At 37.1% G+C, this 22375-nt stretch overlaps 2 long non-coding RNA genes across 18 annotated transcripts in view; one reads left to right on the top strand and one right to left on the bottom strand.

Moving 5' to 3' along the window:
• LOC130156615 (uncharacterized) overlaps positions 1–5581 on the bottom strand; it is a 229099-nt gene extending 223518 nt beyond the window's left edge. For both annotated transcript variants that reach the window (XR_008824513.1, XR_008824512.1), the window contains exon 1: positions 3550–5581. This is a non-coding gene — a long non-coding RNA (uncharacterized LOC130156615). The remainder of the gene's footprint in view (positions 1–3549) is intronic.
• The window catches only part of LOC130156614 (uncharacterized), a 64534-nt gene that overhangs the window by 30745 nt on the left and 11414 nt on the right, over positions 1–22375 (top strand). For 3 of the 16 annotated variants that reach the window (XR_008824508.1, XR_008824511.1, XR_008824494.1), the window contains exons 3-5: positions 193–325; positions 5592–5733; positions 7873–7986. The exons of 2 other annotated variants lie outside the window; for them this stretch is intronic. This is a non-coding gene — a long non-coding RNA (uncharacterized LOC130156614). Of the gene's footprint in view, positions 1–180; positions 326–5591; positions 5734–7872; positions 7987–22375 lie in introns of all 16 variants that reach the window. 11 more of the 16 variants (XR_008824510.1, XR_008824498.1, XR_008824495.1 and 8 more) reach the window with 8 other exon arrangements.

The following is a 22375-nucleotide window of genomic DNA, read 5'->3' as shown; positions in this document are numbered from 1 at the left end:
CCCAAATTATGTTGTTTATTAGCAATTCATTAACAATGTGCCACCTCAGCCAAATGATCAGGCAGCATGTTGGTCTCAGGTACAAGCAAAAGATCGTTATGAAACTCTGCCTTGTCTCATTTGGGCAAATCAAGTAAGTACATCTGAACCACAGATTGCACAGAAATATTTGAATGTTAGTTTTCATTTCAGGCTTTTTGTGTATTTTGTGCCAAACCCATAAGCCTTCTTCAGAGGAATCAACAGAACAGAGTAGAGACTGAATCAAACAGACAAGCTCTTAAATATCTCAACACGTCTTCTTTTCACAAGAACAAGACCCCAGGTAAATGATGTATTCTAATACAGCACATGAAAATCTCAATTATGGAGATCATCACTCTAGGCACTGTGTGCCATTTTATATCCCCAGCAAGATATTTTTCATCTCATCAAGAGTTTCCAAGGCTGTTTCTGTATATGCAAAAGAAATTTAAGGGTCCCCCAAAAGATCTGATAATTAAAAAAAACTAATCAAGTGGTCAGACAGACTGGAACTTGAGGATTATAGGTAAGAGGGATGAAATGAAGGCTTGGAAACTATAATTTCTCTTTCTGTGGTAGCAGCAGAAACAGCTGTTGTAGACTGGGCAAATTAAAGATGTGGCTGACTAAGCCAGCAGTCTGCAGACAAGACACTGCAAAAACATAACAGCAAGTCATCTGCACCCCACTTTTAAAAAAGCCAAAAGTGCTGACCATCTATTTTTCTCTCTTTCTTCCTGTTATTCTTATCTGTCATAAATATCCTCCAGCTGGTACCCTTCCAGCCCTTGCTCACCAGTTCTAATTTCCCACCCCCCATCTTGGGGAGTTAATAGTAATTCCTGGGACTGTGGACAAGTGCTCCATAGTGGGAGTTGTCAGCAAACAAGAAATTATGCTTCTAAAAGAACAGCAGATGAAATAACAGAGCTGCAGTTCTACGCATATTTTTTTTTGCCTATGAAAGTTGCTCATCAAACATGTAAAAACAATCTGCCCATACCGAACAATATTTACCATTCCTTGAGAGCAGTTTCATCTGCCCAGTAAAATCAGCATCTAGATACAGAAAGTTCTCTGATTAAAGGCCAGACAGATTGCCACCACTTTTTTCAGATATATTGGTTAAGCGTCTTGTAATTCACTATTTTTAGAAAAAATTCACTCTCTCTTCAGTTTCTAGTCTGTTTATCCTGAATCTTTTTAAAATAAGTTACAAATCATTGTGCCATGAATTAGTGAGATCATATATTGTCTTCACTATCAGAAAGTGATGAAGAATCTATGAAATATTGTAAAAATAAGTTACTTAAACAACAAAAGCAAGCTAAAATAGTCCTTTGTTTCTCTTCTACAACAGGTATGAACTTACTGTTGGAAGAAACATTATTTGCCTTGCTTAGACAGCTTTTACATCAAACAGTGTTGCCAACCTAGAATTTGCTTCAATTTATATTAGCATAAACCTGTGGACTATTTTTGAGCTCAGTTTATACATCATGAATGAATATTACCCAATCTATTTTCCCTATGTTTATTTGTATTCAAAACGTACCCATCATTTCAGATTTGTGGTAGATGCATTTTTTAAGTGCTGCCATTTCAGTACTGCTCTAAACAATGTTGTTAATAATGTTGCAGCATTGCATCTGATTTGAGGCACACTCAAGCTCTTTGCAACCAATTAGTCATTAAATACATTTCAAAAATGTTTATGAGATTCATGCCATAAATCTTTAACAGAAAGAAAATTGATCCAGGCAAATTAAGTGCCCCATTTCTTACCAGAAATTAATTTTAGGTGGCATGGGGCGTTTGTCTGTTGCCTTTACCTGAAACAAATCAATTGCCACTTTACGTTCTCATACAAACCTAAGAATATGAGAGAACAGCAAAAGAATTTTAAAGGTTAAAACCCATATTCAGTGCAGCCTCCTCCCCCTAGCCCCTCTGTTAGAGTGGGTATTTGAGGAGGTTCTTTACATCCTCCCACACAGTTTCTCTGTTTCATAGGCAGAAGCCAGCTGCTGGTTCTTTCAAGTCTAGTGGTTAGTTGACATTTACCACTAGTTTATTGTTTCCATCCTATCTCAGCAAAGAAAATAGCTAGAAAACTACTTTTGAAGATTGAATATTAAGTCTTTATATTTCTAATTCCCCCCAAACTGGAGGGACCTGCAGCAAGTTTTTTTGGTGGGGCATAAAGAAGGGACAAAAAGACTGTGCTGTGCACCAGCATAAGGAATAGGACCAACGAATCCTGGCTTTACTGTTACTATTCTCCCTAGAAAACACCTCACTGCAACTCTTGACCAGCAGCACTGATTTTATTTATATCAGTCTCTAAAAAATTATGTGTGAATTGTTGATAACATTTCTGACCTGAAAAACTTGGCAGCATTATTTAGCAACTGCCATAAAAAGAAAAAAAAAAAAAAGACAGTCCTGCATACGTACCTATGATAAAGTGATTCGATGGTAGGGATGGGAGAAATGAGAAAGACGTCTAAGAAATGCCACAGAAAACGTTTTTCCAGAGCAAGAAGAACATCAAACCCACTTGAAACCTATATGAAGTAAGGTATTAAGTCCTGCAAATGACTGTGCAGCGCACCCACATGAAAGATTGCCACTGCAGTGTAACTGCCCACTCCAGACCCACACATGATGATACATCCCTAACATCTGATTTAGTTCCCAGATAAGCACACTCATACAGGTCTCTTTAAGGTTTGTCTTTCTGAAATTTATCTTGAAAAGAAACTCAATTATGAATTTTAAATATACTAAATTCTTAAACCAAAGTATAGACACAAACTGAAGATATTTTCAGATTAATGGGTATTTTGAACTCATAATAAAGGAAATATAGTTAAAGAGGGCTCTCCTTTAGGGCGAGTTCATGCATGAAGGAATCAGGAAAATAGAGGTGATCTGATAAGCAGAATTCCACTCCCCAAATCAGGAAACCAAAGCAGCCATACCGGTACTTGTTAACTGCCCACTAAAACTGAGCTCAGAAGTCTGTCAGCTGGTAATCCTGTTTTTATTTAATGGACTTTTAAAGAACAGAAATTCAGAGTACGTAGCCTTTTATCTGATGATATTTACTAACAGCTTAAGAGAGGTAACCTTAACAGGATTTCTGTAGACATGAAAAGGAACTTGGAAAGTGCAATTACTGGATGGCTCCAAACTTTATCTGATGTGTTTAGGAGCCACAGAAGAAAACCATCCCAGACAGCTCAGTTCAGAGTGCCAGAAAATACCATACTGGTTTTTAATAGGTCTAGGTCAGGACATTTGAAGACATCCGTGAGTGAATATGATTTCTTTGCCCTAAATCAAGGTTTCCATGACTGAACATCACAGACACAGTTATAAAAATCATACTGGCTCACAACATCTGCAGGAACTCAGTAGTGCAGCTGTTCACTATACACGTGTTAAACAGGCAGCACTAAAAACTGTAAAAACAGGTCAAAGCAAAACAGAAAAGGACCCAAAATGAAGATTTTCACATACCTGAAATAAAATGTAGAAATGGCCTTTTCTCCAGGTCAGCAAGCTGAAAACATTAAGAGAAAAATCAGTTAGTAGCAATCCGCACACAATAGGTCTTGAGCATTACTTCCTTTTATTGTATATTGCACTTATGGGGCTCTAGACTTTTCTAAACAGTATCCAAAGCATACTTTCAAGTCCAGCCAACAAACATCTGAATGCACAGCAGCCTTTCAAGAGAAAGTTACAGCACTGTGACTTTTTAAACACAGACTGAAGTATTTCAGAGATCAAGGTATACCCCACTGCTACTTCCTCTTGTTGCTTTGAATTAAAAAGGAAGATCAACTTATCCAGAAAGCAGAATCTAATTAAAAATTATCTTTTCTAAAGAAAAAAGGAGAATGAAAAAAGGAGAAAAGCACCAATCTTTAAGCAAGGTGGAAACTCATCTGGAGATGGACGGCAGCGTCCGTTTCTTTTTGCAAAGTAATGATTCAGAAGCACAGCCAAACACACATGTAAGCGATGAACGTTAAAACATTAAATACTAGAAATGAGGTGCATCCTATGGGACCATGATCCAGCCATCACCTTCTTTTCCTCACTGATAGAGGCTTTAAAGAAAATCAGACATACCTGTGTTCAAGTACATTTTAAAAAAATATCTAATATCTTAGCATGCATGCTGAACTTTTTGAAAGACTACTGATTTCAGTTAGCATTTATACTTCAGAAGACACGCTGTAACAGTCAACAAAATTAAGCTAAGGTTTTGCACAATTTTGTATGAATGGAAGAAAGATTCAGGTACATCAGATTATTTTTTATTCTTCCATAAAGAGTCACTTTGGCTTTATGAACAGGATTTTCCTCACACTTTGTTCTCTCTGGTTTTGTATTTTTTAAAGCAGACCTCACATTGTCAACGGTAGGTCTAGTTTTCACTACGTGTAAATAAAGTGAAATTATAAGTACATATACAAGTGCACAGATAACAAGATGCTTTGCAAGACTCAGTGGAATAAATGCAATATTTTTCCATTGCTCCAAGCAGAGCTCTTCAGCCATAGCTACAGCACCTTTCTCTCCATCCATGTACAGTTGTTTCACTTCATTGCTACGCGCAAACTCTATACCATCATTGTATTTTTTACTTTACTAGAAACATGAACAGTGGATCTACACATTACTGTTAAGACCGATTAAAAAATACTATCTCTTTCCCAGAGAGAGAAAAAAAATCTTGAATTTTTTTTTATTTTGCATTAGACTGAAGAGAGGTATGTCTAAATTTTTAAAATTTGCTATGACCTCCTTTCCCCGAAAGAAAAGGAAAGAGGAGAAAAACTAGTCACCCTGATCCCTTTCCAGATAGATAGTAGCCCAATCATTAAGACTTTCACACAGAGTATTGGAAATCAAGGTTTCCAGGCCTTTTTCCAACAGCAACATAGCCCTGACTTTCCAGAGGCACACCAAAAACACAAAGCTAGTAAGTAAGGGGTCTTTTTTCTTCTCTTCATGCAAAAGACCTTCCCAGAAAAGCATTCATTGAAAAAAATATTTCTTAAAACATCTTGTGTTTTCCCCACAGGGGAGAAAAAAACATAGATTTTCAAGCAGATAGTTACACTTTTGTATACATCTGCAGTTGCAGGGAAAAACTTCTACCAGAATGAGAAAAACACATTCTTTCTATAAATTCTAGTAATACCTTTAATCATATTACAAGCATTACGTTAGTTTGTTAGATTAACACAGTTAGACTTTTGGATCAGAGTGGAGAGAAAGAAGATTGTGATCCAACAAAAATGTTATAAAAACACTGCTGTTCAAAGCAAGCCAGGTATTTTCTTGTGCTTGAACCCTAACAAAGATGGTTTTCCTTAAGGCAGTTATTAGGTGTTTTGTCTTCACTTTTGTTACTTCTTTGTAATGGTAGAATATCAGTTCTACTGCTGTGTGAAATGCACTCTGTTCTTTTTCTTGTGAATAGCAGTTTCCTTAGGACACTTTTTTTGGTATTAGTAGTAGTTGCAATAGGATTCCTGTCTCTCAAGTTTGCATTTTACAGAAGACCAAAAACCTCAGAAGATGCATCACTCTGTGGAAGAAACACATGGGGCCAAGCTATTATGTCAGTATTGCACAAAGCACGGCACAGTTTGGTGTTCTTCCTACTCTGAAGGAGTCTCACATCAGGTAGTGGAAACTCACTCATGTATTTACTGTTGAACTGGTGGGGGTTTCTTTCAGTATCTCCCCTTTAGGCTCAACATACACTTTAAGATTCTGGCAAGACACCTGCTGCTGCCAAAGGGCCACGTAAGACGCAGATGTTCCACTGGACTATGGGGAAAGAAGGGGGCTGGTTACAGGAAACCCCCCTGCTCCCTTTCTCACACAGCCAAGTAAACTCCATTATAATTGATGCAATATGCAGAAAACAGGAGAGGGCTAATTGAATTTAAAAGTTATACATTTGTAGCCTCATTTAGGAAAAGCCCAGGGCTTGCCTGAGCATTTAGTAGTAAACCTAGACCACAAAGCAAAGTGAATGTTGAACTCTACATGCCCAGAAGGGAGAGAAAAGATCCTTTTCTCCATGCTGCTAAGCTCATGCTAGCACCTCCAGTCTTTCTTCAACAAAGTAGGATTCTGGGAATCCAGGAATCATCTCCATTTTTTCTTATCTTGAAGGTGGAGCTGTATACTGTTGGCAGCTAATATAATCTTGATTACAAATTTATATTACAATAATACATCAGCATCATCACCTGAAATCAAGGTCCTGTTTTGCTACATCTTGTAAAAAAAAAAAAAAACACACAACAAAAAAACCCAAAAAACACCAACCCAAAAAAAAAAAAAAGGTATTTTCAGCCTAACAAGATTAGGAAAATAGAAGTGGCCACACAGTTTGGGAACAGAAAAGAAACTCTTGTTTGGTATTCCTCTTCTGCCACAAGTGGCATTTGTAGCTAGTACTGGAGGAGCTTTCTGCCCTTGATCAGCTGCTCACTAAGGCATTTAAAAGCATTTAAATGATCTCAAGTGATAATTTAAAACAAGATAATCCACAGCCAGAATATCCACAGCATTTAACAGAATCATGTGTAGAAGGAATCCAGGATCAGCCCCCAACCCAGTTATGAACATGTTCAAGAAGTTTGAACACACACACACACTTAATCATATTATTCTTAAATAATACCAAAAAGATGGGAACAACCACAGCTAAAGTTGATCCTACATTCTTTGTTTTTATTGAATACAAGCATCATTAAGCTTTTGTGTCCTATAAAAGCAGCTCAGGGGAGACCTTATCACTCTCTACAACTATCTGAAAGGAGGTTGTAGTAAAGTGAGCATCAGCCTATTTTCCCAAGTAACAAGTGATAGGACAAAAGGAATCTGCCTCAAATTGTGCCAGGTGAGGTTTAGATTGGATATTAGGAAAAGTTTCTTCATTGAAAGGGTTGTCAAGCACTGGAACAGGCTGCCCAGGGAAGCTGTGGAGTCACCACCCCTGGAGGTATTTAAAAAGATGTGTAGATGTGGTGCTTGGGGAAACGGTTTAGTGGCGGACTCGACAGTCCCAGGTTAACGGTTGGACTCCATGATCTCAAAGGTCTTTTCCAATGCAAATGGTTCTGTGATTCTAGGAATGCCAAGTGATAATCTTGGCTATGTTACCTTATATGATGCTTTACATACTAGTTAATTTCCCCTTTACATGGGATTTGAGATGTCATTATTACGTCTTCAAATCTAAGCACTTCTCACACTCACTTGAGCAATACGAATGCATTTAGAGATTGCAATCCAAAACAGTTCCCTTCATACTGTATACACACATCACTACAACCACATTGGAAGTATTTCAACAGATACAACATGGTCAGACAGCCAAATCATATCCTTGCTGTCCAAGAATTACAGCAGCACTCCATACAGCAAAACAGGAACATCTGGAATTCTGCTCTTGTGAGGGCAGCTGGGACTACACCGCTACATCAGGAAGTGAACTGTGCTCTCCTTGGGGTTCTAATGGTTATAAAATATACTCAGGGCTTTTAGAAGCAAAGCAACAACCATTTTGGTTACTGAAGGAATTACTTGTGTACAAAGCATTTATTAAAAAAAAGCTCTGTTAAGTGCATAATACATTTGTATGACATGGAGAAATCGCGAACTTTCACTCTATGTTTAAAATTAGTTGAGCAGGAAGAATAGGTTTTTTACTAACTCATGTTCTGATCTTATTCAAAAAAGAGCTTGGGAAAATGCTAGCCATTACATCTCTCAAGTTGTACTTTGCTTTCATGTTATTCCTCACAGAGGCGTAGTGGCAACAAGTGCAAGAAAAATTACTGACTTCTCTTCAGTCACACTATTGTACAGCAGGGAAATGACCACTTGCAACCTTGATCCATGCTAGGTAAATCAAGCCAGGTGAGATTAGCTTCTTACCGTAACAGCTGCCATGCCTGCTCCAGCTTTTTTCCACCCCCATGCACATCCACACCTTTACTGTTTTTTCTGTCCTGTGCCAGCAAATCTCTGGACTGTGGCTCACTAAATATTATGTTACTGCTCATTTGGCTTCATGGACGCCCACTATAGGCACTACATACTACTCAAATACTACCTGACTATTCTGTGTGAAGTACATGCACACTGTCCTAGCATCTCCAAATGCTCTTAATCAAATTGCTAGTTAATCCTTGAACTTTCTGGTTTCTTTCTACATATTTTTCCACTTCTTTCAGCAACTGATTAATTTTTCTGCTGATTATGCTGTTACAATAGTTTTCAGAGTACAGAAAAAGATTAGATGCAACATTACTTTAAAAACCATAACTCCTTCTTCCATTCAGAGTCTTTGAAGCTGTATCTTTAATAATACTACAGTTAAGAGATCAGTAGAAGCCCATCTCCATGAAGTATATGTTTTCTGATCTTGAGGGCACAAGTTATGCTGATAACGAAATCAGAATACTGCTTCTGTGCTATTCAAGTTGATAGTTTCAAATCTATTAATAACTTAATATGGGCAAACATATGACCATTTCTGAAATATTCTTTTAAAATATTTTTAATTTCAAAGGATTCTCCTGTTCTTAAAAAAATCATCTGGTACTTATGCCCAATCCCTCTGAGCATTATGAAGACATTTAGGCCAAGTGGGGGAAGGTGATGCAAATACACTGCAATTTTTTCTAGCATTTTGCTTAAATTACCTACTAGAACATGTTGCAACTTCAAGACCTGAAGATTATGGCTATAACATTAAACCACTGGTCTTTTCTTTCAAAGTCTGTGATCCATCACAGGTATTAGCAATTTGTTTTGTGAGCAGCTGTGACAATACCCCTAAGCTTTTCCTGATTCTTACTATTCTTACAGACACTTCCACTAACTTGAAGGAGATTCCATCCATAGGTGATTAAGCTTTAGGTAAATTCTGGTTTTCTATGGGTTTCAAGAACAAGTGGAAAGAATTCCTAGCTTGCCAAGCCAAGCTTTTGTAATGAGGATGCTAAGAAAGAAATCATCATTTTTCAAAAGTGACAAACAAAACTGTAAGAATTTTGAAAATAGACAGTCCCCTTCAACAGGATTTTCAGCAACTGACTTAAGATAGTTCTACATTTACAGTAAAGGCCTCTCCTGCCATTCTTATTGCACATGGAAAGACAACAGAAATGGAAGTTGTTACCCAAAACTCACACTTTTAGGTTGCACATATGTGTAAATATTATGTGATAAGCCATGAGCTGTGTGTGCAGACACACACACAAGTCTGTCTGCAAAACACTGAAGTGGGCAAGTTCAGCACAAAGTCAGAGGCCTCTATAGTTATTTGAACTACTGTTTTTTTTTCCAGTAGTGGGTACACAATAGGTTGTTTTAAACACTGTGACTAACCATCGTGAGAAAGCATAGTCACACTAAGCCAAAAGATTTCATAAGTAATGATTCCTCTGAGATAGCAAGGAACAAAAAAACAAAACCAAAAAAGTAGGAACTGAAGAATACAAGAAATCTCAGTTTTGTTTGCATGATTTCTGCTGCACTATCAAAAGACTGACAAAAATAAAGTCTTAGTACATCGGCAAGGCAGTGAGAGAAGAAATTAACAACAAATATAAGAAGAGGAAATAAAGGGAAGCCTTTCTCAGTAATTGTACCCTAAGAACCAGAATTTTGATGTTTTACTCATGACATTTCCAAGTAATAAGAAAACAATGATCTCTACGAGAGAAGCTAGTAGTGCAGTACCCCAGCATACTCCAAGGTTATACCTGTTGCACTTTCTGTTAGAAGTTGATAAAACATAACCTTACAAAATTTATAACTTATAAGCATATTTTCTAGTTAAAATTCCTGGACTTCCCAACAAAGAAACTTTGTTTAAAGACACTAAAGAGTTATTTGAAGAAGCCCCTCTGCCCCTGCCAAAACTAAAAAGTACCAACTGTGTAGCCATACACGGTGGTTTGAGTGAAATCTTTCTTCATTAGTACTCAGAAGGGAATAAAATACAGACAATTGCTTTCACTTGGCCAATGTACCTTTTTACATTTTGACTGTTCTGATCAGATTCCTTCCAAAACCAAAGCAGTGATAAGATTTCTTTTTGCACATTCTAGTACTAGGTTTTGGAAGAACCTGAATTTTATGTGAATGCACAGATTCAGTAGAAAGCCATTTTGATGATCACAGATTTGAAAGATTCTGCTTCAAAGAGGTAGCTACACATGAGGGATACCAGATAAAGATAATTCTCAATAAATACCTTCTAAGATCCCAAGTTTCTAAATTAATGCAGTAGCTTTATTTTGCTTTATTTCTCTTTACCTTCAGTACAAAGTAGATCCATGTCATATTTTCTAGCAGAGAAATACACATTGAATTTTAGGTATGATTCATTTTCACATGAGAAAAGGCATACATACATGCACTCATTTACCACACTCAGAATGTGAGGCCTGTATTTATAAAGAGAGACAAATTTTCTGAAACCCCCTACCTATCCCTTTAGCAACTATTACTATTTAGTTTTGATTTCTTCAAAGAATAGAAGTTGGATTTACACTTTGCTAGCACTGCATGACGATTTTGAGAAGAGTCCATCCACTTAGCCAAAACTGGAAACAGCTAGCACATACCTGGTAGAGTACCAGCCTTATATACAGTGAACCAGTTTAAAGAAAAAAAAAAAAAAAGCCTAAGTGCAATTTACAAAGGCCACATTCTTTTATTTGCATTTATTTATATATAATTTATATATACTTATAAATTATATGAATATAAGTTATTTATATTCAGTATAAAGAAATAATGGAATTATTACGAGAGTCTCTTGCTAGAAATGGCAGAGCACTTTGAACAAGTTTGACTTACACAGCATTTCTTCCCCTCTTTTGAAACACGTGCTTAAAAAGAGCTTCACAATTAACACATTGTACACATTTTGCTAGGTTCTCAAAGATCAGGAACTGTTTCTGGAAAGACTCACTCCAATTTGGCAAACAATTGCAAGCACACACTACAGCAAGGTGTACTGAATGTTTGGCTTCTGTGAGAGTACAGAAATATGCGCTTACCCACAGTTAAGTTCAGTACATAAACCTAGTCAGTTGTAATTTAAAAAGTGAATTTAAAAAAAAAAAAAAAAAAAAAAAAAGAGACAGCAAGGGAAAGGACCAGAAGTCTAAAAGGCAGAGAACATTACAACAGCCGGGTGGAAACAAATGAGATATTATAACCCGGATGCAGTCACAGGACTATGTGTAACTCTGTTACTGGTACACCAGTAGCTTCTGGTGAAATTCATTCTGTGTGCTACTTTAGCAACAGTATAAAGAAGCATATTCAAAAGCCCCTGAGCACAAAGAAAATATAGTCATGACTATTCACAATAGCGAATTCTGTACTGAAGTGTGAATGGGATGAGTTAAGCAAAATACAACCAGCCTCCCTTTGCTTGGGATCTTTGTAGTGACACAAGCCAAGCAATCTAAACAGAAAATGTCTGTCTGTGCTAGGAGGGGAAGAAATAAAACGCCTCAAAAACAAAAACTGCTTTCCTCATTGAAGAATGGTAACTTTGGACAACATTTGGCACCACAGGTTCAAAGGGCTGTTTTATCTGCATTGGAAGTACAGAGCCAGAGATTTTACACAGTATTCCCATCTCCATGGTATTGCTTTTTGTGCCATTAATGGCATTTAAATTATAGACCTGCTGCAGCCATGTAGTCAAAACACCACATCACCCGATAAGACACTGTATTATAATGTCACTGTGTCTGTGTTTTAACTGTTCTTTCATATACTGTACTTCTCATCAATCACCCTCTTTCTCTGCCAAAGAATAGATACAAGATACAAGTCTATCTTTAGACTGCACTGAAATTTCTTAGATAGCTGCAATACTTCATTCATCACGGCCAATGCTCCTGTTTACACCACTGAAATTTTTAGAGGTACAAATAGTACAGACCTAGATAAAACATTCCTGGAGAATTTTAAATGAAAACATAGGATATCATTAGGGAAGCCAGTAGAAATAATGCACTTTAACTTCTAAGCTAGATCTGTTGGGATTTTGGGTTTCTTTTGTTTTTTAAATATTAGGTAATTTTTGTTTCCACTTTCAGTAAAATATTCCAGGATGTACTGAAACACTTTTCCAGAAGCAGGTATTTATTGACCTGTACATATGTACATTTACTTAGAACAACAAATATTGATAAAATTACAATTGCACTTTGACAGCATCTTAAAAGAGAATAGACTCAAATTTCTAAACTATTGTGTAACAAAATCCAAGACCTTTATTTTTCTAAATTATTCTAACAAAATTGTACTGGTCATATGTAGTCAATAACAAAGTTAGTTAACGAATCTGGATTTTTGCCCTGTGTTCAAAAAGTTTTCATCTCAGAAACACAAAGCAAGTTGTTTCAAGATCACAAAACTGCTTTGGGCAGGGGAATGGGTGGGGGGTGTCTGCTCCTACAAGCTGGTCTACTGTTTACTGTCCTCAAACAGCCAGCTCTACTTAAAGTATTTTTTTATCTAATGAAAAATTTTCAAGATTTCATGATTTCCAGTTCTCTGCAATATAACATGTGTAGTTCATCAATATGAACACTCAGACCCTCAAGTTAGCATTTCAAAGTATTCGTAAGAAGTAGAAAAAAATCACATGAAGTTACAGTCAGCTAACTTTATTCTGTATTTACTTATTTTTTCTAATGCCATATAGATTTTTGCTTATTAAAAGCATAGTCTCAAATCAGAAGAGCAAAATACCAGGAATCCATCAAGTTTTTTGACCATGTTCTAAACTTGCCAAGACTATCTAGGGCAACTGAACGTATTAAACAGTTCAACTAAACTTTTGTTTCCACTGGACAGGAAGGAAGAGAAAAAAAATTAGCCTGCAATTTTCCTTTGAAATGTTGAAATTATGTTACTTTTATTCCCAAATGAGAAGAGTATTTTTTAAGAGTGACCTAACTTCTTCATGTCTTTTCATTTTCCCCTCCAATGTAATGTCTTTTATTTCCCCCCTGCACCCCATTTTAAATGTCATCCAAAGCTACCCTGATTTGGCACTGGATAGCAGATTATGAAAGCAAACAAAACTCCCCTCAGCTATTCACTCACCCCTTCTCACAGTTAAAGTACAACAAAATTCCCACCACACTATAGGCACTGGAGAAAGTTATGCACACATAAGTAGATCCCAAATGTATTTTTTTTTCTATAGTGTCAGTAGTAAGAGAGAGGTATGTATTTTTCCTGACCTTTAGAAGAGAAAGCTCAGAGCATACTTTGGATATACAAGTTCCTCTCAAGCAACTGATGAAAACGTGTAGAAGTAGATCTTTAAAATCTTGAGCTATCCAAAATATCTTTATCAACAGAAGTGCCTTTGGAGCAGTTCCATCAAGCCACATTGATATATACTCAGAATAACTGAAACCAGACACACTCCTGAAATAAGTGAGGACCTCACCTAGTCCAATGTCCTGCTCAAAGCAGAGCAAAACCTGGCATTACCCTGTGCTGAATGCCTTCTCCCATCAATTTTTAAATATCACCAAGAATGGAGATAGCAGCCCCTGCTGACACATCAGTAATAATCCAAGGCAAAAATTTAAACACTTGTTTAATAATAACTCTACATATAGGCTTACATTATCAGTCAGTGACTAAAGTGGAAGAGCATCTACGTTTCAGCTATAGCATTCAACTGTTCTTCATGACTTATGATCTCCCTGTGTGAAAAGAAATAGTTGTGGTATATCAGATACAACCCCATGGTAACTCTTGGTAAATGCTCTCAATTTAGTCTAGACCACAACATAATGGTGTGTTAAATGACTTAATGATCACTGAATCTAGCCATGGATGATCCTTTGAAGATACTTTTAGGTTTTGCATCGTTTTAATCTGATCACATTCATCAATCCTTACTAATATTTAGTTTCTTTTAAACCAATGTCATTCACTAGAACTGCCTCAAAGGCTCTTCAGAAGTTGGTGCAGTCAGCCTAGACTGGATTCATTCCAAGTACTGATGGTTTGTTCTGACCCTTTGATCTGAAAATCCTCTTTGCACAGAAGCTGAATTTCCTAAATTCAACTTGAAAAGTCAGCATAAAAATTCCCATTTAACTTCACTGAGAGCAAAGTAAAGTAACATTAGGCCTTTTTGAAAACCTACCCTGAAGACATACTGTTTAGCCCAAAGCTAACCCTGGAGCAGCTCACTGTTTATAACTGAATATAACAAACCTCCAGAGCTGTCTATTAAAAGATACTAGTTTGATTGCTTAAGAACTGGAGATCTACATAGGGCTTGCATCTTGGGGTGCAGTAGATCTTGAAAAGATGTGCTATTACATGATAAAGACTTAATTCATGCTTGACTGCTACCTGGCTGCAATTTGTGTTTTGGGTATAAAATGAAAGAGCTTACTAGAGAAACACTAGAATACCTTCCCCTCTATCCCTGCTCTGAACTGGGAAATCAGGCCCATTTTTAAATTTAGTGATGTGTCCCTGTAGGCTTCATCAATAGAAATTCACTATTATGACAGAATAGTGAGAAGACTGAGAGGGAAAACCAAAACCAAGTGAGAATGATCTGTACATTCTGTATCCCTTCTTAAAAATCACGAGTTAGACTATATGTTTCTGTGATTGTCAGGAATATTAATAATTAGATATATTTTTATATACTTATTTTCATATCCTCTTCCATTTTAAATCCAAGAAAAATGCCATTTATTATTCACTTTAGGGTGTATCAAAGTGAAATGGGTATACTACTTTTTCAATACATGCATTCTTCAATACTTGTATAGAAAGACAGAAAATTAAATGCTTACGTCAGTAAATTTTCAAGCAGATGTTATTTATAGAGTGCTGAAGGAAACAAAACTTTACAAAAAATTGCAAAAATGTTTTGGTTTGCTTCTCAACTACCTAGAAAGTTTTTGCTCTGGGAGGTTCAACAAACAGATAAAAATATTTGATGTTGTAAAATAATATTTCACTCTCTACCTTCAAAAAAGTTTATTATGCTAGTGACTCAAAGACCACCCTTTATTCAGATCTGCTTACATTTAGTAATGTTCACAGTGACCAAATTTTGAATTTCCTGATGACATATTTCTATGTGTTCGTTTGTTTTAAGTATTTCAGATATATTTGCCTGTTTTCTCTAAATAAATTCTTTGCCTTCTTCCATTTTTCAGCTTGCATGCAAGGGTAGCACAACTGTCTGTAATACCCAATTTGTATATTCAAAAATCCAGTCATACATATTTAATAATTTCTTGCATAGTCAAGTAGCAAGCATGTGTATTCAGAGTATGTAATGGGACTGAAGGGGACAATGAAATAAAAACTGTCCACTCTTGAGTTTTTCATTGCTTATCATCACTCAGATGTGTACAGTTGTAGAGAAACTTGCAGCAGGGCTACCGTACCTATGATTTTTAAAAACTATTGTAAATTTAATGATATAAAAATCAAACAAATTAAAATAAAATTTAAGCTACTACAGTAGAGAGAATTTCCATATCAGTTTAATAATTAGTTTTATAATCAGACAATTTGCCATATATACTCTCTAGAGTGAAAATGAGATTAGCATAACCTATGAACTATTTTGCTGAGCTCATTGAGACCTCTCTTTGAAGCTGCAAATTTTGACACACATTTTTAATCATGTATCTGGCAGTTAAAACATAATCACCTTTCATTGTTAAATATCTAAGGACCTATGTCTGATTTGAAAGAAGTATGGAGACCCATACTTCAGGAGGAAAGAAACCAAAACCAACCCCAAGAATACTTGTCACATAGAAGCATCTGTGCTTGCATTCTGCTCCTGAAATAAATGTCTCTATTACCTGATCTAGGACAAGCATTCTTTTCCAATGTAAGAGAAGCAGGAAATAACGTGAATACAGTATGATGAAAAAGCCAAACCTAAACAGAATCACATCTCAAGTGAATATCTGTGAAGAGTTTAACAAGAAATTACATAAATGGTGCACTGAATTGCCTCCAGTTTATAATTACCAACTTGTCATAAGCCACAGACGCATAACCCCTTGTGATGCAATCCACATTGCCACAGTTCACAACAGGATAGCTCCCAAGGTGATTCTTTCCCTTTTTTCCTTCTCGCAGTGCATTTTTGCAACGTATTTCTGGGTTTTTTCATTGGCATCCAGCTGGAAGCATGCTTCTGCTGTCAGCTAGTATTCCCCCCCAAAGGGAATTTCCCTTTCCATGAAGGGGAAAATGTAGGACAATGCTGCAGTGGCAGGAGAAAAAGCAGGGAAGGTGAAGGGAAGAAATACAATTTGAAACAGTAGTTCTACCTGACCTGTATTAAGCAGCATCCATCTTAGTCATAACAGCTCTTCAGCTGCACCTCATCATAAGCTCTTGCACACCACACCTCTCACAAGAATGGACATGTTTTCCATGTTTCTGGACTCTCAGTCTCATTTTACATAAGCAACATTTGTTCTCCCTCATTGTCTCAGATTAACAACAACAAAAAAATTAAATGAAAGTCAGCAAGACTCATACTATAGCACATTTTTTACAATTAGTTTTTGCAAGTATCCCTAAAGGCATCTGAGAAAGGAGGAACTAGATTATTTTCAGTTACCTGATCTTCTGAACGGTACACAAAAAATATCACCATAAAGTTTCAGTAATAAAGCAGACTGACAACATAAGCAGGTGAACATTGATAAGGAAACTCAAAACACATGGTTAACTCCCTCCAAAGTCAATTAAAAAGGAAAAATCTCTCCCTAGAAAATCCCCATCTGAAAAGGAAAATCCTCCTTTAAGACAGGCTCTAGTTGGCATACCTGGGGCAAGAAAGCTGTATAGCACTTTTTCAGGTTCAACTTTGCCTATGATTGAGGCTTAAGACTCCCATACCTTGAAGGTGGATCATAACATTATCAAAATAAAGGTTCTCGAACTTTGTTTTGTTTTTAAACACAGGAGGAAAACTGCCTTGAAAGTTATAGGTTAACCCCACTAGTAATTCTCTGTGTTAATAATCTTAACACAAGAAATATTATTCAGAGCTATTTCCCATCATTTTAACTCAAAAAAAATTGCTCGTAAGATATAATAAACCTCCTTGTTTTCATTTGGGCCATCCAACTACTTGCTGGCAGAGTTATAAAGAGAAATAAACTTCGTAGTTTGATACATAGGATTATTTTCTTTTATGTTCTCAGGTTTACTTTCAGTGTGGGTTAGATAAAAGCTAATTTGCATTCTAAAAGTCCTGCTCAGACCCTCGGGTACATACGTTAACATTTTAACCTGTCAAAGTCATGTGCTTAAATAATGGGTTCATACATTAGATGTCTAGAATTAACAGCTGAAGCTAATATAATAATTGATAATGAAGGCAGACTTTGTGGCTCTGGTTTACCTGTTAAACCTCTTCCTGGAGAGCTATCCAGCTGGAGAAATCACAGATTTCTTGGCTTTGCCATGTCACGTATCACCCAGGAGCTGTCACTTCAGCAGAAGGAGCGATATCAAGTTAGGCTTAAGAATAAAGCGGAACACCCAGCAAAGAATATATTAGCCACCTGATTAAGGACAAGAAAAGTCAACCAAACCCCTACAATCATTATATCCTTTTTCTAATTGCAGGCAGAGGGGTGGGGAAGGCCTGAAGATAGGTTAGAGGAACCAAAGGACTGAAGTTACAGAAATAATAAATGTTGCAGTTATCTTCCAAACATCTCTACCCAAAATATCCATAGAGATTTATATCTAGGCAGCTATATATATAGTGCTTAAAGAACTGCATACATAAGAGGACTCTTAGAAGTCTGCAAGTTGAAGAGAGTGCTTCTAAATTAGATGGAGGAATAGACAGATTCATAGGCCTAGAACTGCAGCCTTGAAACTTCAGATTTAATGTTGCTGCCATTACAGCAATATGACCAGGAACTCTTACCTGGAGTTTGGCCCTGAAAACACTCTTCTCCCAATTGAAAAAGCAGGAGGGACTGTTACTGCCTCCCGCAAGGAATACCTTGCCCACCCATGGCATGGAAGATGTGGATTCAAATTCCAGCTTTACCAATGGGATTCTGAACCCAATTCTCCCCGCTACCTACAACTGCATAGTCTGACAGAGATATGCCCTCAAATGCCTCCTCAATAAGCTTTCACAATTTGCAAAGAGCAGGTAAATGTTCAGTTGGCAGTAGAGAATACACTTAGCTACTCCTTGGTAACTGAGACACCGACTTCCCTGATCTTTGGGTTTTGCTGTAACGTCTGTGCTCAGGATTGGGCAGCGCAGGGGAAGGCAAAGGCACATGCTCCTTCAGCCGGCTGCGTGAGACTCACTGAAGCGAGGCCAGCAGGGCACTTCTGCAGAGGGGTGCTCAGCACCAGCCTGGCCTCCGCAACACAGAAGTCATCTGGCATGTATTTTGGTGGCCAGAGGCTTTGGGCACCTCTGTAGTGAGACAAGCACTGAGGAGGGTGTTTTGAGGATTCAGATTTTGAATTTAGGTACTATGCACTAGTTAAGCACCTAAGCCAGCTGTGGAACACATTTAAACAAAACAATGCAGCTTGATCAGGTTTACACTAGGCTAATTTTGTAATGATTATTTTAAATGCCTACTAAAACCTATTTGCATACTGTAAGTGTGATTGGAAAATCCATTCTATTTTTTCTCATACAACCAAATGGCCTTCTGTATTTTTGAGAAGGTCCCTGGAATCTATAAAAACCAGAAATAAAAGATGTATTTACAATTGTGAAAGGATTTGTTTGCACATTAGCTTCAGTATTATTTTTCTGAGCTTAGTTGTAATATTACACCATTTTAATTTTCAGTATGCCAACAATGTACAGACATCATCTGGGTGGTGAAAGCTAGGGGCAGTTGAACTGCATTATAGGTGCTCTGCTGGTTGTCATTCTGTGCATGTGCAAGGCAGTCTAATGTTGATGCTTAGACTTGATTGGCAGCAAAACGCTTTGTTTAAAACAGAAGAATTTCTAAATTCACTGAACTTAAGTATTGGCAAGTGAAGAACTGAATGACAAATACCACAGTAGCTGAGCATAAAAGCATTCCGTGTCATATAAGGCATCAAAAGGAAACAAAATAGGACCTTGCTAGTATTTGAGACCAGGGACCAGTTTAACTCCTTGACCATGCAGGATGACGAGACATTTGTTATGTAACAGCAACTTCAGATGGTGTTTTTAAATCCTGCCATCTCTCCACCAAAGAACAGAAGATTAACTTCTACAGATTCTGAGAGACAGGGATTGGAGCCAGCAGCAATATTTAGCACAGAGTGACTGATTGCTGGCACCATCTAGTTTCTCTACATCAGGAATCTGGCAGCCTGGTAGATGCTTTTCAAAGACGCTGATTAAATAATTTATAATAATACTACACAAAGGTTCAAAACAACACAAGAAAGAATGAGAAAGAGTAGGTCCTAAACCCCAAGACTACATTTATTTATTTATTTATTTAAAGACAGTGGGGGGAAAAATCCTGGGACAAACGTCAAATCTAAGAGGAAGCAGACCCTTTCCATCATTCAGCTTCTATGCATCTCTGACAAACATCTAATATAAGTTAAACACGTTAGGCTCAAAGAAGCCATAATGCAAGAAAGACTTAATTCTTAATTTTTATGATACACGATATAATTTGCAAAGTACAGCTTTTTCTGACTAATAAAACCATCCTTATTTCACTTAAAATTGTGAAACTCCAATGAGTCTTTGTAATTATAAAGACAGTGAATTTATACTCAATTCGCTACACATAAGGAGTTCTGAACTACAGAAACTCCAATTCATCACCACCCTGCTCTGTATGAAAAACTGCTGACCATTTGAGAAAGGCAACCATGTCTTGTTACTGAATGTCGAAATGGAATCGGTTGATGATATGTACAAGCTTTGATTCCATGTGCATTGTAAAATTTTACTGGATATACCAGGCAAGAAAGCATATTCTCTTGAATTTGGAATCTTTTTTTTCAATTTGCACAGTGCAACTTTCTTTCCATTTGTCTGAAATCACCTGGAATACACTTTAGGAGCTACTCCTGTCACATTTGGTTTGCTCAACACAGGCTCAATCAAAGCAAGGATTTTCAAATGCATGACCAACCCAACCAGCTTTCTCATTTATTCGGTCTTTTCAGCTACATGCATGCGCAGTTACCGAAATAGAAAATTACCTACGTTTACAGACAGCTAATTCATAGGAGTTTCCCAATGGATAAAATAGAACATAGTTACATGCTTTTTCCTACAATCCACTTAACATCATATTTCTCTGCCTCTCCCTCAAAGCCTTGGCTGAACAGTCTGTATAGACACATTTTCTTGGTGAAGAGGTCCTAGGGCTATTCTGCTGTTGATTCCTTCATGATCAGCCTTTGTGTTTTGTGATTTCATCCAATAATTGAAGTGTAGATGCAAGGGAGACATAGTTGCCTATTTATATTAATCGTATTTCAAAGGTTTTCCTTTAAGGAGTCTTACATTCTCTTCTGCCTAGATATATTTACGGGGTTTTAACTACACATTTTCCACTTCTTTTATGCAAGGCTATGAAGGACTGTATATTTTCCACAGCATAAGGACAGCTGAAGCCTGGACATTAGCAAGTCAGTATTTGGTGTGGCATGAATAAGAGTATGCAAGTGTTATAAGAATGCAAGTATGAAAGAGTTTCAAGATTTAGATCTGAGTACGAACTCAAATGAACCCAATCTGAACTGCAGGCAGAAGTCCAAACTGAAGTTTGAAACCACCCTCAAAGTCAGCACCTATTTTTTGAAGACACTTCAAGCTCATTGAACAGTTACAGATCAAAATGAAAAACTAAAACAAAATTAGGTAGTGGGAGCAAACCAGAGAACATGTTCTAAAGGGGAAAGGAAAATTGAGATACCTGTCAACAGCCTATAACTTGGATGTTTGTTAATGGTTTTATATTAAGTCATCTGTTATTCAATTGTGTTACTACAAAGTGCGAGTATCTACATAGTTTGGATGAGCGACAGGCACCAGAACTAAAGAACCTTAGGCTATTGCGTAGTATTCATCATTTAACACATTTCTGTGATATTCTTGTACTCAGATTGCACTTGTCAGGGATGCACAAAAGAAAGCACTGGAATTACTAGCAGAAATTCCACCTGAGTGTCAAGGGGAGGAATCCTTTAAAATCCCTTGGTCCTTTTGAAATTCCCTGCACGCATTTCAGGGTAATATTGTTTTTAAAAGCCTGGTAGGTAATTCTCTAGAAAGTAGTAAAGAAGTTTCATTAAGCCCTTCTCCCTTCCTTTTTCCTAATGAGCTACCCTGATGCAGAGTGACTTGCACATGTGTAAACACACATGTACACACACATACAAGCTCTGGGCTGCCTATTTTTGTGCCAATTTGTTTTAGTGGCAGCATGCCCAACCTGAAATTGTCTGCCCCATAGCTCCAAGAAAAATGCTGTCATGGGTTTGATTGAAGATGTTAAGGCAGTGCTCATGTCCTCTTTCTAGAAGGCAGACTTGCTGTTTTTCATCTACATGAGGTTAGATTTCCTGGCACACTCATATGCAAACCTCCCCTGCAAAGGAAGTCAGATGTGACCTTCGTCTCTCGTGTATTCTCATGTGCCAGTAAAATAAGGTGTAAATTTAGCCCAAAAAAAACAAACAAAAAAAACCAAACCCAAAAACAACACGGAAGAAAACCCACATCCAGTAAGTACTGGGATTATTTGAATATTTTCAGAAAACATTTATACTATGCAGGTAATCCAATGTAATCATAAACAGCTGAATGAGATTCCAATCACAACCTTCAGGTATCCATAATAGGTGCTTGAGAGTAAGCACTGGAAAGACGGCAAAGAACAGAGGAGAGGGGAAAAGTGTTAAAAGTATTACAGGAATGGGGTAGTGTTACCCTTATTTTTGGTATTTAAGAGGAGTTTGTAATGACTACAGCAGCCCACTCCCTTTTTACACTGAATAATTCCCAGCAGTTTTGTATCAGCACCTCAGATACACATATTGAAGACTTGACTTTCTGATCCTGCAATTGTGGGTAGAGAGAAGGAAGGGGAGAGCAAGAAATATCAGTAGGTTTCCCCTCCCCTTTGGCCTCACATTACTGGATGATACTTCTTTTTTGCTCCAAATACATGAGGAATTCACTGCCTCTGCAATAGAGGGAGAAGACTGAAAGGAGACAACCAACTCA

Source organism: Falco biarmicus, chromosome 11, assembly GCF_023638135.1.
Source record: "Falco biarmicus isolate bFalBia1 chromosome 11, bFalBia1.pri, whole genome shotgun sequence".
In the NCBI taxonomy this organism is placed as follows: Eukaryota; Metazoa; Chordata; class Aves; order Falconiformes; family Falconidae; genus Falco; species Falco biarmicus.
This window is presented reverse-complemented; position numbering and strand designations above follow the sequence as displayed.